This window comes from Conger conger, chromosome 18, assembly GCF_963514075.1.
Source record: "Conger conger chromosome 18, fConCon1.1, whole genome shotgun sequence".
NCBI classification, from domain to species: domain Eukaryota; kingdom Metazoa; phylum Chordata; class Actinopteri; order Anguilliformes; family Congridae; genus Conger; species Conger conger.
The window spans coordinates 10,556,630-10,569,504 of NC_083777.1; the positions used below are offsets into that span (position 1 = coordinate 10,556,630).

A 12,875-nucleotide genomic window follows, 5' to 3' on the forward strand; every position below is an offset into this window, starting at 1 on the left:
CTGACCTCAGACATGCTCTCCACAGACTGTCTGGGAGGGGAAGCTACACTTTTTCAGATTAGCTTCCAGCTATTTGATTGGTTCTATCAAGTTTTTTAAAGCATTCATTTGTCGGTCAGTCTTGGCTTGAATTAACTCTTCCAATTGGTTACAAGGTTATGACTAATCAGAAGAGGCATCATCAGTTTATTAGCCAAGCACGTCCTCACAATTTGGCATTCTCACGGCGGAATGCAGACCTGGACTCTAATGCTGTAAGGTTAGGAGATTTATAAGTGACACTACCCTAAACCAATCAGGCTACAGGCCAGGGTGATATCTCAAAACAATTGGGAGGCATGACTGGAATGATTCAGATATGCCCTCCGCCATGCAACCATATGTACATTAATAATAAGAATCACAATAATGATGATAATAATAAGTCATTTGTAATAGGCTTATTAAACTTTGAGAGGGTTGTAATAAGGTTATAATATTATAATATTATTACTAAACATATTAATAAACATATTAAAAAAACATTATAAACAAGTTTCCAGCAAGGCTGGAAGACCGCGATGGAGTGAGTTTGAGCCTCACCCGTGATGGAGTGAGTTTGAGCCTCACCCGTGATGGAGTGAGTTTGACAATGAGAGGTATAACGTCCTTCCACCGGGAAGGATGAGTACTACACGCCCATCACACTCTCCACTTCCCCCTAACCTGAAACACGTGGTCACGGTTACGTTAGCGTCACGCCGTTGGCACAACGAGCTGCAACTCCACTAACGAGGAGAGCACGCTCAGCTTCACCTTGTCTAAATAAAAAGCAAAAACGTGTTTACGCGAAATGATTTATCTGCGTAACTTCTGAGTCGTCCCAGAGGAAGTGGGAGAACGAACACAAACAAGAGCTGCAGGCGAGTTAGCTGCCGCGCCTGCCGCTGTGCCGTGTGCGATCGGCTGACTCTGTAGAACTGAATTTCCAGCTTAAGAACTCTGCGGAGTCAACGTGCCGAAGGAACGGGGCTGTCTCCATTCATGGCTCGGCTGCATTATTCAGAATACTCTCTGAGCGAGATCTGGGTTGGCTAGTGCTACTCTGCTTTGGTGAGATGTTGTATTATGTCAGACGTTAGTCATCTCACAAAAGGCTTTTACAGTTTCTTCTCCTTTATGTCATTCAAGCGGGTAAGTGTCACTTCCTTCACTGAGATTGCCACATTGCAGGAAGGTCATTCAGCAGCAATACAGAGAGCATTCACATAATTCAGGTTTTGCGTTATTGTTTTTGTGTAATGAAACGAAACTGTGAATTTGCACATCTACTCCCTCGCGGACTCCTCTCAAAACAAAAAGCATTTTTTTGATAAAACAAGATTGACGGAACAATGATTTGAGGATTATAATGACAAGGGTGTGTCACCGAGAGAGAGAGAGAGAGAGAGGGGAGAGAGAGAGAGAGCGGGAGAGTGGGGGGGGGGGGGAGAGAAGCCCCCTCTTTTCTATTCTACTCTGAGCCAAACAATGAGAGACATAAAGATCAATACTTAAATGCATCTCGTTCAGTTCTGTCAACTGAAAAAGAAGAAAAATGAGCCTCTCGTTTTCTAAGCACCCTTGTTGTTCTGTCTGAACAGTCTACCGGCATTTGTTCAGCATCACTTTTTAATAAGTTGCTGGTGGTGTGTGTAGCTGCACCTCCACTGAAACTCTGCCCTATTTACATATTAATGAAGCTTTCAAGGACAATTCACTAAGAACTACTCAACCTCAGAAGTGGAGTAAAATCTCAGTCATGAGTTAGCCTCCCTGCTAATGTTCTTTTGATTATTATTGGTGGTGAAACAGGATTGCTACTTATTCAATCTCGCAAACATTATCTACCCCTCCCCCAATCACCTACATGTCGCAACCAAGAGATCCATTGAACAGCATTAGACAGCCACTGCCCAACCTGCTTGTAATAAGGCTTTAACTGAGTTAGCAGCAGCATTCCAGTCTCCAGCATGTCCCTCCAGGAAACACAGGTCCTCCTGGCTGGTGAAAGTATCATATACTGTGCTTGATATCAAGCTCAGGACCCAGTGGTGCAGAGGGGTAACCAGGGGGCCACCATCTCACTGCCAATAGCCTTGCAGCTACAATGAGTCCAGCCTACCATATTTGTTTCTCCCATCCAACAAAAGTCCTGCATATTAGGAGTGAAAATCATGAAGACTTCTGCTTCCGAAATGTAGCTACTTCTGGACATTCCCAAAACATATACGTAAACAGTGCCTACATTACCCCCCCGGTAGAACTCACAAAGTTTGCTCGCCAATACTTTCATTCTTTAATGCTCACAAGGTTAGAAGTCCACATATTTATAACATATTACAGCATATTCTATTTTCATAAGGGAATACTGGTGAAGAAGCAAAGCTTGTATCTTCAAGGATGTGGACCCAATTCCCAGCCTTTGTAACAGGGCAAGCACAAAACCCAAATTACTTTAGTAAATATCCAGACGTATGAAGCAAAATAGCCACATGTCAGATGTATAACAGGCCAGCCTGAAGCCTAGATCAGGCACATGACTGGGACCCAGAAGGTTGGAGGTTCAAGTCCTGGTGTAGCCATGATAAGATCTGCACAGCTGTTGGGCCCTTGAGCAAAGCCCTTAACCTCACACAGCATCAGGTGGGAATGTTGCTTTGGATAAAGGCATCAGCTAAGTAACTGTCATGTAATGTAGCTCTGTGTTTCTCAAGATAATGCCTTATCCCAAACAAACAAGTGACAGCTTTTATACCTTGAATCAGAGTGACATTGTTTTGTGTGAGTTTAACCAAGCAATACACTTAGAGTTTTTTTTTTTTATTGTCACTTTGTATGCATAATATGTAATAAATGCACATGCATAAGAATGATACATCATATTATTTTCTCAAGGACTGCGTTCTCTTGACAGTTGTCAGAACAATTGTAAATTAAACCCGTTACAATGGCCAGCCACAAATCCAGAACAATCGCATGTAACACAGCGTAATATTTAATTTAAATATTCTTCCCCGTGGCAAATATATTCCCCACGGGGAATAATGTATTAATATCCTAATGCAATATGAATTACATCTACTTTGTGTGCCAATTAATTAATTCATGAAATCCTGTTTTACCCTCAAGAACAAAATAAATACATCGATAAAATAACTTATTGTAGAAAAAATGTATATAGTTGCTTATTAATCTAGAACCAGATAAAAAGAAAATGAAAGTATGTATAAAAATGTCAAATATAGATATTTAAATGCCAGATTTCAGAGTATTTAATTACTGGAATTGGATGAAAAAATGAAAGTAGAGCAATTACAAAGAGAAACGCTGACTCAGCCATATACATAGTGTCCGTGAATTCTGCTTTGTTCTTAATTTTTTTAGTGATTATTTTTTGATTTTATTCAGTCTACTTCACTTTTTTGCAAAAAATGGTGCAGAAAAACAGAATCCATCAAGAACCCAAGGTTAAATATAAAGAACATTGTCTAGCGCTGAACTTTGTGCGTTGGGCAATGCCAACGCAACCAAATATTGTGCTCATATCTTATCCAAGCACATAAGTACACATTTAAAATCAATTTTACTTTCAGTTTGGCTGACAATGTGGATGCTATCTAGGACAGGACAGGACAGATCTGTTCTCAGAAGAAGGCTTGGTAGGTTACTAATCAAACCCCACTAATACTTTGGGGTATTATAGTGAACTGCTCATGGGCTATGCTGTTCACAGATGGTGCTCCATTTCCTAAATGTTAGTTCTCCTCTCAACATCTCTTCTGAGGGAAAAAAGTGTTCTTGTCACTTTCACTTAGAGTTAGCTCTAATGAACTCACCAAGTATAGGACTGGAGCTGTGCCTTAATCTAGAACATGCAAAGTCCAGAAAGAATAATGGTATACTCATGTCTATAGATATAATAATGTTAAAAAGCACCCGCGCCCAGACTGCTTACAAATTGTTGGACCTTTGAAAATGTTTGTATCAGCACAACTTTCATTGGGAAAATGAATTGTCAGTTATTTATTATTATTTTTGTCTGTTTCTTTCACTGCACCTGTGTAGTGAGTAGGCGCTATATACTGTATGAGTGCAATATACAATATGAATAATCTATTTATTCATTTATTATTAAAAACGTAAAAAAGAAAGTTCAGTTAGGCAAAACGACTTCCTATATATGCTTTCTCATTATTTTTGACTATAGGCTATAAACAGATGGACAATGTCGTTGTCATTAGGGTTAGTTCTAGGGACACTAGGTTGACAAAACAAAATACCCCATGGATAAAGATACCATTTTTGTTACGTAAAAAACGAATAACTGTTTATTATGATATCCCTTTTTGGTGTTGCAAGTGCATGTCCGAGAGCAGCGACAGGCTGCAGTAGTCTCTTCTGCGTGATCCCGCTCGCTTCCGCACGGCAATCTCTGCCCCCTAGAACACTCTCCCACGAGGACGACCCAATGCCCGAGTAAAATCTGCTGGATGAATGCGTGCAGGGGGGCGAGGCCGGCTCATGTGGGATTGTGTCATTGGTTTGGATGAACCAAAGCCCCGCCTTAGTTAAAAAGAGAGAGAGAAAAGAAAACACACACACCTCTCAATCCTCAAATAATAGAAGAGTATATCTTAAATCTCGACACATTGTAGCCAGTGGGTGCGCCATACACAGATACGAACTCGCAACATATATTTACTGAAACGCATCGGAGACGAGGGAAAGAAAAACGATTTAGTTGTTTCAACGTCGGGAATGACTCTGTAGCTGCACAGTTATAAGAGCTTCGGAGGATTAAGTTTTTGTGTCATTTTTAAGGTGGATCACTAATCTCGAATGCAAGATCGATAGGAAGCGATTTTCAAAGGCGGATGATATATTCTTGGGTGCCTAAAGTCATTGCTTGAACTTGCAATAAACATCATACATCAAGGTAAGGTTTAGTTAATGTAAAAAATTAAATTTTTACTAAAGCTGATCTGATCATGTAATGTGTGTATACTTCAGCCTTCTCGCTACCGATAGCGTGTCCAGAACGTCCATGTGTGTTGGTCTCACTGCGCCATAAAGAAAGGAACGAGAAGGGGAATTGTATTCCGCTCCGAGGACATCTTTGGTCATACAAAACCAGTTCCATGTGAAAACGAATACGAATTTTCACATGCCTTTCCTCGTGTTCGTTGTCCGACACCCATCTTCACACAGAACTTAAAGAGGTAGCCTTCCACAAATGATAGGAAGATGAAATTGATCATTGCAAATAAATTAAATTCCACTGGAGCTAGCCACCTTTCCTTGTTAGCTCCGGTTAATCTTCCTTCTGTTCCCTTGATAGCATATCGTCATCTGATTTGATCAACTCGGTACAGTGACTTGGGGGGGAAAAAATAAGCGAAAGCCCGTACTGCAGTTCATGAGCCTGCTCGATTAAAGCACACTGTATTTTGTTGAACGTTTAAACACGCTTGCCACCGTGTTTATATTCATTGCATGGAAAAAATATTTAGGAAGCAGATGAATTTAACATTTTCCAGAAACATGTTCATTTGCTGAAAACGCTCATTTTCTAACTTGGTTATCTATTAACAGAAAAGGACAGCATGGATGTTTTTGTGTGTTTCTGGTTGAATTGTTTACTTAGATTAAGTGTTGACTGATATCTGAATTGCCACCTGCTCCAGTAGCACCGACCCAGCGGAAAGATGACGTGCATTTCTAGGAAGTTCAAGAAGGGGGGAAAGGCGAAACATACAGTAGGCTGTTTCTTGGCTTCGGTTTAGTCTCTAAAATTTAATGATCATTTAGGCGTCGCTAAAGCACAGAGATCGATAGAATGAATGATGATATAATGGAATTAAACATAATTTAAACTAATGGCGTGTTTTAAAGAAGGTTGTCAAGATGCCATTTGGAACTTAAATTTCCGTTAGTAGTCCATCTTGCCAACTGCACGGGGAAATGGGTAAAAGTTTGACGAAACACACCCACTTGCCTGTAGTATTTACTTGTTTATTTAGATGTTTAATAAATAATCATTCCACAGTAATGTATTGTTTTTGCTACACAATCAGAGGCGAATTTAGTCATTTAATAACACATTGCATGAAAAATATCTTGTCGTGGGCTGCCCTACACTTGTGTGTACGACAGTCACTTGGCTTTGTTTCATAATGACTTCACTAAGTTACTGATATATTAACTGAGGTATCCCTTTGATGGAAGTAGCCTACGTGTTGCAGGGCGAAATTCTGAACGGGTGCACGAGGGCGCTATCGATCAAGTCCATTGGTTATTTAATTTAATTAATATATACTATTTAATTCAACTTAAATGACATTATTGTTATAAAGGAGACATCTGGAGACAAAGGTTGTGAGGGATGTTCGATGTTTTTGGCTTTTCTGAACCATATTTTCGACACTATAGGGATAGTTACCCATAATAAAAATTTAAAAAAAGAAAAAAGGCTGATGTGATTGATATCTGTAAGTGCTGGCATATTGAAGGGTGGGGATTCTCGACTTGAAGAGTAAATATACAGTATACTCTACAGATGTGTGCCCTGTGTTTGCTGTCTAACAACTCAGTTACAACAACAAGTCCTTTGTTTCACTAATCTTACACCTGCAGAAATGTTTATTTTTATTTTTTATGGGACATTTCCTGTTTTCTGATTTGAAGTCTTGGCTTCCCAAAGTATTTTTTCTTCTTCTGTTGGCTCAGTCACAGAAAAAGTAGCAGTATTTAAATTCAAACTCTTTAAAGCACATGGCACTTAATTTAGCTAATTTGCATTTATCACAGGCGTTGGCTTAAGTAACAGTTGAAAATGTATGACGTCTCCAGAAAAAGCAGCAATATTTCAACTCAAACTCTTTAAAGCACATTTCATTTTAACTGCAGTGGCTGCATTTCTACAGCCTCAGTTCAGTCGAATCCTCTTCATGGAAAAGCAGTGTACTGTAAGCGGTTAGCGTCTTGCTGGGAAAGCAGAGTGCATTTACTGCTGCACTCGCTGTCCTCCCAGTACGTTGTCACATCCCAAGCTCCTCTCTGTTATTTGTACAGAGAAATTGCCTTGGAGCCCTCGTTCTGCACCTTGGTGCACCCCCTGCCACATCCTCGGTCTGCGTGGCGCGGAGCGGCCAGCTATCAATCAAAGCCGCGCGGCGTTTGAGAGGGGACCTCCCTCAGCCCCTGCAATATTTATTAGAGTCCATCATTCACAGGGTCTGACTTCATCTGTGAGTGTATATCTGAGCCCCCCCTGCGGTGGGGAAGCTGCCACACACGCCTGGGCGGAAGGGGGGGGGGGGGGCTCTGCGCGGACCTGCCCGTCCGACAGGAGTCGTGAGAAGACGCGCGCGGTGTTTTCGAGCGTCCCCGTACCTCCGCACCCCTATCCCTACCCCCGCCCCCCGCTGGGGGCTGAGTTCGCGCGCGCTCTCCCGTCCTTCGCGCGGCGGGAGGTGAAAGGAGAGGCCTCGCCCCGGGGCGAGCGCTCCGTGTTGGGAATCAAGCCCGTACGCGGCACTTAATTTAGCTAATTTTGATTTATCACAGGCGTTGGATTAATGCAAAGCAACAGTTTAATATTTATGATGTCTCTGCGCCGCAGCTGCTCTCCGCGAGGTGAGCGGGCCCTCATCGCCACGGGAACCTGGGAGAGGGGCGGGGTGTGTATTGCCGCTGAAGCTATGCTCTGCGACGGGAGAGGAGAGTGTTCTCATAGGAATCTGGCCAGATCCAGCTGTGTCTGTTAGCCTGTTAGTCACCAGCGGCAGGGTTTGGAGGATGGAGGGATCCGGAAGGCTGGTTGCCAGAGTTGGCTAGAGTGAGGTGAGGCTTAGGAATATGGCCTGTCTGTGTGTGTGGCTTTGTCTTCTAAACAGGGTGTTAGGAGGTATGGGTGTGTGTGGGAGCAAATGCGTGAGAGTGCATACGTGTGTGTGCACGTGTGTGTTTAGCTCGAGCGTGGTCGTATTGTTGAAAGGTACAATTGCGTAGAAACCAGATTTGCATTTTGAAATGTTTGTGTTTGTTAGTAAAGGTGCTCTTAATGGGTCTCTCTGCTGGGGCTGTATCATTGGCCGCTCTTCTGAAGGGGCTGTTGTTCACAGTGCTGGCCAGTGGGGATCACCCCAGGCAAGGCTCAGCTCTTATTATGCTTGTGAACAGGCCGGATTAATTTAGCACAGCTCCCCTGTGTGGGTCCATCCGGCATACAGCAGAGTAGGGGTCCAAGCTGACATGGACGGGGGGGGGGGCTATCTCTCCGCCTAACAAAAAATAAACAAAAGAGAAAGCAAACTTAGAACCTTGTGACCTCTGTACCTCATTTCTCAACTTCTGCTTGAGCTGTAAACCAAGAGGACCTGGAAAGGGCGGCTGCTCTCTGCCCGTCTCTCAGCACACATGTAGGAAGACAAACCTCGTGATTGCTTCATTCCTCTAAATAAATAAGCAAACAAACACAGTCAGGAAGCCACACCATACAACTTTTCTGCATTTGTTTTTCTGAAATATTTATGGATGTGTGCAGACGGTGACATTTCCTCCCGCTATTAAAGCAAACGCAGGTTTCTCAGTACGAGAAGTAAACCGAATGTTTGAAAGCAGGCTGAACTAAATACGGCATTTCTCTGGTTATTCACGGTAATAAAGCCCCCGGCCTTGTGCATTCTCTTGCGCTTCGTTGTGATGTATGGGTTGTATGGCAGCGGCTGTGGCTTTGGGTCTCCGGGGACAGAGTGTGTGTCGTGTAACCGTGTAGAAACAAGAAGGCGTAATCCTCGTGCGAGTGTTGCTCCGCGGAGCCGAATTCTTCATCTTAGGCCCTGTCATCGGAGCTGGAGGGCGGCCTACACGCCGTTAGGTGCCGTTAGCGGTGCAAACGGGTGCGTTTTAAGACTGCGGGTATCCGGTTGCTTCACATCTTACAGTTTCCGTGTTTGGAGGTGTGAGGCAGGCGAGTTGTACGGTGCCGTTTAACACATTTTTGAGTTGCCTGTGTTTGTCGTCCAACCTGAGCGACTCTTACCATTAGGATTGCCGATGTGGAGGCATGCACTTGAAAGGCACCTGGGTGTGACCCATTGTGCATTCATGCCAGATGCATCATTGGTTACTTCCTACGGGTGCTAAGGATGATTGATGGACTTGGCAAGATGATACTACTCCTGGCTTGGCAGTGCAATGAAAGGGGGTTGGACTAAATTAGGGGGTTACAGGTGGTAAACATGAAGCATGTCTCATCTTGTATAAGGCGAATAAAGGACTGTAACACTATGTGGTCCCAACCTGTGGAATACCTGGGGAGCACTGATCTCCCTGCTTTTTCCCACGGGTTTGTTGATGTGTGTATTTTTCCATAGCATTATAGATCGGTGTTGTGTCATAACCCGTATTCACGAGAGTCAAGTTTGGGCCCATTCCAACCGATTATCTCACAGAGGTTGTGTTTGAAGTCAAGCGACCGAGAAGTGTGGCAATTATAGTTATTAATTACGTTCTTAAATCATAATACTCCATTTAACATACATTAAGTTATGTTCCACTGGCTTTGTACTTGCATAATCCACAAAGGGCTTCTCTAAGGCAAATCACCAAAGCTTTTATTAAGTGGAGAGTCTTCTGAGACAGTTTTGACACTGTTGCCACTTACTGCGATTATTTAGAGGGATGTAATTGGTATAAAATTACAACATACCATCTTCTAAAAAAACAGCTTATCATTTCATGTAATTAGAAGTTGTATGGAATATCAGAGGCTTTGGCTTCCTCATATTTAAAATGGGGAAGTGTGTACTCTTTTTAAAGTTTTAATACTTCAGTACATGCTTAGCATTATTTAAAGGGTTAAGTGATTGAAGTCACAGTTGGTACATGGCCACCATGGCATCGCGTGGCATCTCGAAAGAAAAAATGCACTGCCTTTCTCTCATGTCTATGTCGTGTCATATGCTGTGACCACCTCATTAACCAATTAACCAATTAGGGACAGTTTTCATTGTTCGTGGTGTGCATGTCTGCCGCATTTTCAGTATCTGATTTTATACACAAAGGAAATTCCTCAGTTACTAGTATAGCCTGTAGGCCCTGCACATTAATTCTGGGCTGGGAACTGTAAGGGAGTAGTGGGAAATGCTTGCTGCTTCAGAAACAGGAAGGACCACCTAGGAGCCATGAGTCATTCTTCTCCCAGTCCAGCCCGCTGTGTTGGGTCAGGGTCCCTCGCTTTACTTCCGTGAGCTAGTTCATCATTTCAGCATCCGTACTGCGTATACCATACACCCCCATGCCTCCATGCACATCCCTGCTCTCCAGCGTCTGGAGTACAGGCCCTGTGTGCCTGCTTCCCCATAAATAAAGCCGTTTGTTTTCTCCATTTTAAGTCTTTGCCCGACTAACTATTCTTAGAGTTTTTAATGCGTGACAAGAATGAAGGCCACTTTAGGAACGCCATTAAATAATTCATGCATTTGAATGCCCGGGAAAGAGTATTAGAGATTTGGCTGCATTATGCAGAGACATTAGAGAGAAAATTATTACAGTTGGCTGAGGTTTGATTGAATGAGTTTAAGGTGGAGAAGACTGAATTGAGCTTATAAAAGGAAAATTCCTCTTTTTATATTTCTTTTTAAGAGGTTGACTGGCCATTGACAGAGTTCTGTATCTTCTGTATCTGTGCTTCTTTGAGTCTGTGTCCGATGTTTTGACATTGACCTTTGAATTTTTATTGAAAAACAAAATGGAGAGTAAATTTATCGATGTCACATACAAAGGTATCAATTCAAGCTCGTCTTCCTGGCAATATTGTGGGGTTACAAAGGTACGATGAGCAAGCTTTCTGAGCCCTTTTACCCATGAATGAGTAAGTACATTTTCTTTGATGCTTTAGTGTTGTGAATGTCAGAGAGAGGCTGATTTGGGATTGTGTGCCAGTTTGGGGTTCTGGGACCGAGCTGGGCTCTCCTCCGCCCGTGCTCGTGAGTAAAGTTTAGCGGGGGCTGACGAGTGTATGTGACAGCCGGGCTTTGCTGTGCTTACATCCTGCTTTACAGCTGTGGCTGTGGGATTAAACCAGGCCTGCGTGGCCCCCAGTGTCCTCCCCTGATTGGATTGAGCCGCTGTCTTTACAAGCCTGTCGTCCACGGACACGCACATTTAAAGCCCGGTCAGCGCCTCGTCTGCTGTTTATTGGGCATTTTTTCAGCTCTCTGTTTCATCAAGCTGGAAGTTCACCGGAGGGAAGAACACAAAAAAGGGTTGGTTTGTTTCTCCCTGGAGGATACCCTCTTCCTCTTCAGTGTGTCGAGATGCTGTTTTCCGTTCTTCCCCCTGTTATTTGTCTTTAAAACCTTGGGAAGCAGAGCATGCTGGGAACGCCAGGCCTGCCAAAACTGAGCGAATCGTGCCCCTGCCCCCCCCCCCGCTGACAAGGGCCAGATGGTGACCCTCGTCACCAAGCTTGTAAACAGCACCAACAAAGTGTGACTGTCATGAGCCTCGTTGTCAACGGTTACTAGTGTCAGTGGTTACATTTCTCATGTCATAGGGGTAAGGTCAGACAGGGTCCAGTAATCATGTAAGCAAGTGTATATCTGGCTAGCTGGCTCTCTGGCCCCAAAGTCTCTCTTTTTTGAAGGGGTGGTTGAACATTTCAGAGGAGGCCACCATTAGGTAAGGGTAGTTGTGCTGGGTAGGCCTGCCGTAGTCATGGAAGGAAGGTATTTGTAGTTCTACACAGAGACTTCTACACTGCAGGACCCAGAGTACACCTGTGTCATCACTGTCACCAACTTAAACATTCTTCTCTGCTAGGCCCTAAAAATGGGTACAACGTCTGGATCATGTCACCTTGCCCGTGATTACATTAGTGGTATTTGGCAGATGCTCTTATCCAGAACGTTGTACAGTTGATTAGACTAAGCAGGAGACAATCCTCCCCTGGAGCAATGAGTTAAGGGCCTTACTCAAGGGCCCAACGGCTGTGTGGATCTTATTGTGGTTACACCGGGGATTGAACCACCGACCTTGTGGGTCCCTGTAACGTGCCTTAACCACTACACTACAGGCCGCCCCGAGATAACCTTTTGAGGGATGATCCTGCGCTTCATGGGCGTTTGCCATGACACAGAGCTTCTAACTCGCCACACCCGAGAGGCAAGAAGCCACTCGTCCTTACGGGAGCAGCAGAACCACCTGCAGCGAGCGGGAGGGGTCAAACTGCACGTGGGGCGACATGGCTCAGGCAGTAAGAGCAGTCGTCTCATTGGTTCAGGCAGTAAGAGCAGTCGTCTCATTGGTTCAGGCAGTAAGAGCAGTCGTCTCATTGGCTCAGGCAGTAAGAGCAGTCGTCTGGCAGTCGGAGGGTTGCCGGTTCGATCCCCCGCCTGGGCTGTGTCCAAGTGTCCCTGAGCAAGACGCCTAACCCCCAAATGCTCCTGACGAGCATGGCAGCCAATCGCCATCGGTGTGTGAGTGTGTGTATGAATGGGTGAATGAGAAGCATCAATTGTACAGCGCTTTGGATAAAGGCGCTATATAAATGCCAGCCATTTACCATTTCACCTGGGCGCTGGTCATGGAAGGGAAAAGCAGCAGCTTGTGTGCAGCACTTTTAAATGTTGTTCAACTTCGCCTTTCGAGCCAAGCTGTGGCCCAACACCCATCCCCCCTGCTCTGGGACACACTCTACAGCGACCCCCCTCATGGATTTCGACCGACTTGCAGCTGTCCCCCCCCCCCCCCCCCCCGACTGAGTTAAACATTAAGTGGGACAGGTAATGAAGGAATGTGGATTATTGTGAACGTGTGGGTGTGAGTTCTGAAGGCTGGTTATGGCCTGC

The 12,875-nt window shown here is 44.2% G+C and overlaps 1 protein-coding gene across 2 annotated transcripts in view; it reads left to right on the forward strand.

Moving 5' to 3' along the window:
- The first annotated feature begins 4,638 nt into the window (after positions 1 to 4,638).
- The window catches only part of LOC133118264 (C-terminal-binding protein 2-like), a 96,237-nt gene continuing 88,000 nt past the window's right edge, over positions 4,639 to 12,875 (forward strand). For both annotated transcript variants that reach the window (XM_061228107.1, XM_061228111.1), the window contains exon 1: positions 4,639 to 4,957. The gene's annotated coding sequence lies outside the window, so the exon portion shown is untranslated. The remainder of the gene's footprint in view (positions 4,958 to 12,875) is intronic.